We start from the raw sequence: 3,433 nt of genomic DNA, 5'->3' as shown, positions 1-3,433 counted from the left end.
ATAATCTTGCTATATGCTGCTTACAAGAGACTCATTTTAGACACAAGGATACAAATAGATGGAAAGTGAAAGAGTGGAAAAAGATTTTCCACACAAGTTGTAACCAAAAGAAAGCAGAAGTAGCTATGCTAATATTGGGCAAAATAGAATTTAAATGTAAATATAATAAGAGGCAAAGAAGGACACTATATATTAATTAAAGGGACAACTCACCAAAAAGAAATAACAATCATAAATGTATATGTTCCCAATCAAGGAGCTCTAAAGTACCTGAGACAGACATTGGCAAAACTGAAAGGAGCAATAGGCATTTCAACAATAATAATAGAAGGCTTCAATACAACACTCTCCTCTATAGAGAGAATAACCAGACAGAAGATCAACAAAGAAAAATAGAAGTTAAACAATTTGATAAATGAATTAGACCAAACAGATATATATTTGTCATTGCACCCCAAAACACAAGGATATTCATTCTTCTCTAGTGCTCATGTAACATTCTCCAGGATAGGCCATATATTGGGGCACAAAACAGATATTTATACATTTAAAAAATTGAAATTATTCAAAGCACTTTCTCTGATCACAATGGAATGAAGCTGGATCTCAAAAACCACCAAAGAGTAAGAACATCCACAGATATGGAGATTAAATAACACACTCTTAAACAACAGTGGGTCAAAGAAGAAATTGCAAGAGAAATCAGTAGCTAAATGAAGATTACTGAAAATGAGAACACAACATATCAGAATTTATGGGATATGGCAAAGGCTGTGCTGAGAGAGAAATTTATTGCCCTAAATGACTATATTAAAAAATTTAAAAAGAGCAAAAATTGAGGACTTAACTGCTCACCTGGAGGAACTTGTGAAAGAACAACAAAAGAATCCCAAAGCAAATAGAAGACGATAAATAACAAAAATTAAAGCAGAGTTAAATGAATGGGAGAAAAGAACAATAGAAAGAATCAGGAAAGCCAAAAGTTGGCTCTTTGAGAAAAAGAGTAAAATTGGTGAACCACTAGCAAGACTGACAAAGAAAAAAAGAGAGAGAATGCAAATAAACAAAATCAGAAATGAGAAGGGGTGCATTACCACAGAACCCGAAGAAATAAAAGAAATCATAAGAGGATACTATAAACAACTATATGCCAACAAACTAGACAACATAGGTGAAATGGAAAATTCCTAGAAGCACACAAACAAGCCACACTGACTCAGGAAGAAATAGAAAATCTCAACAAACCAATCACAAGTAAAGAGATTTAATCAGTCATCAAAAATCTTCTTACAAAGAAAAGCCCAGGGCCAGATGGCTTCACAGGGGAATTTTATCAAACATTCCAAAAAGAACTAAAACCAATCCTGCTCAAATTTTTCCCAAAAAATTAAGGAAAAGGAACTCTACCTAACTCATTCTATGAAGTTAATATCATTTTAATACCAAACCAGGTAAAGATGCTATAAGAAAGGAAAACTACAGGCCAATATCTCTATGAACACAGATGAAAAAATTCTCAACAAAATATTAGCAAATCAAATCCAACAACACATTAAAAGAATTATAAGAACTATAATTAAAAGAATTATAGTTTTTTTAATGTGTTGTTGGATTCGATTTGCTAATATTACCAAGAAGGGTTTATCCAGGAATGCAAGGATAGTTCATCACAAGAAAATTAATGAATGTAATTCAACACAATAACAAATTGAAAGGGAAAAATCACATGACCTTTTCGATTGATGCTGGGAAAGCATTCAGAAAAATCCAACATCCTTTTCTGATAAAAACACTCCAAAAGATAGGAATCAAAGGTAACCACCTCAATATGATACAGGGAATATATGAAAAACTGATAGGCAGCATCATACTCAATAGAGAGAGACTGAAAGCTTTCCCCCTAAGATAAGGTACAAGACAAGGATGCCCACTGTCACCACTTTCATTCAACATCGTGCTAGAAATTCTAGCTAGAGCAATCAGGCAGGACAAAGAAATAAAAGGCATCCAAATTGGAAAGGACCGAAGGAAAACTTTCATTATTTGCAGATGACATGACACTATACTTGGAAGATCCTGAGAAATTTATAGCAAAGTTACATGAGCTAATAAACAAATTCAGCAAGGTGGCGGGATATAAAATTAATGTGCAAAAATCATTAACGTTTCTATACACAAGCAATGACCTAGCTGAGGAGTCAGTTAAGGAAAAAAATCCATTCAAAATAGCAACTAAAAGAATCAAGTACTTAAGAATGAATTTAACTAGGGACGTAAATGATTTTTACACAGAAAACTACACAACATTGCTAAAAGAAACAAGTGCAAAGACAGTCCCTCCTCATGGATAGGAAGGCTAAATATAGTTAAGATGTCAATTCTACCCAAATTAATCTTCAGATTCAACATGGTACCAATCAAAATTCCAACAACCTACTCTGAAGACTGGGAAAAGCAAGTTGCCAAATCCGTCTGGAAAGGAAAGAGACCTTGAATAGCTAAAAGCATCCTAAAAAAGAATGAAATGGGAGGATTATGACTCCCTAATTTTAAAACCTGTTGTTATAAAGCCACAGTGGTCTAAACAGCATGGCACAAAGATAGAAGCATTGGCCAATGGAATCAAATTGAGAGTGAAGAAATAGACCATTCAATCTATGGTCAACTGATTTTTGACAAGGCCCCCAAATCCTCTGAACTGAGACAAAGTAGTCTTTTCAATAACTGGGTATGGAAAAACTGGATATCAATAGCCAAAAGAATGAAAGAGAACCCCTATCTTACACCCTATACAAAAATTAACTCAAAGTGGATCAAATACTTAAATAAAAGACTAGCTTCTAGAAGAAAATGTAGGGAAACATCTTCAAGACCTAGTAATAGGAGGTAGCTTCCTAAACTTTACACCCAAAGCACAAGCGACAAAAGAAAAAATAGATAAATGGGAACTCCTCAAAATCAAATGTTTCTGCACCTCAAAAGGCTTTGTCAAAAAGGTAAAGAGGCAGCCAACTCAATGAGAGAAATATTTGGAAATTACATATCAGACAAAGGTTTGATATCCTGTATATACAAAGAAATCATACAACTCAACAACAAAAGAACAAACAACCTAATTATAAAATGGCCTAAAGATATGAATAGGCATTTTTCTGAAGAGCAAGTGCAGATGGCTCAAAAGCACATGAAGAGATGCTCATTTTCACTGACTATAAGGGAAATGCAGATCAAGGCTACAATGAGATACCATCTCACACCTATAAGAATGGCTGCTATTAAACAAACAGGAAACTATAAATGTTGGAGAGGAAGTGGAGAAATTGGGACACATATGCACTGCTGGTGGGAATGTATAATGGTGTTGCCTCTATCAAAGACTGCTAGGTGGTTCCTTAGGAAACTAAATTTCAAGTTACCCTATGACCCAATCATA

This window comes from Tamandua tetradactyla, chromosome 5 (genome assembly GCF_023851605.1).
Source record: "Tamandua tetradactyla isolate mTamTet1 chromosome 5, mTamTet1.pri, whole genome shotgun sequence".
Lineage (NCBI taxonomy): Eukaryota > Metazoa > Chordata > Mammalia > Pilosa > Myrmecophagidae > Tamandua > Tamandua tetradactyla.
Note: the sequence above shows the minus strand (reverse complement) of the source record.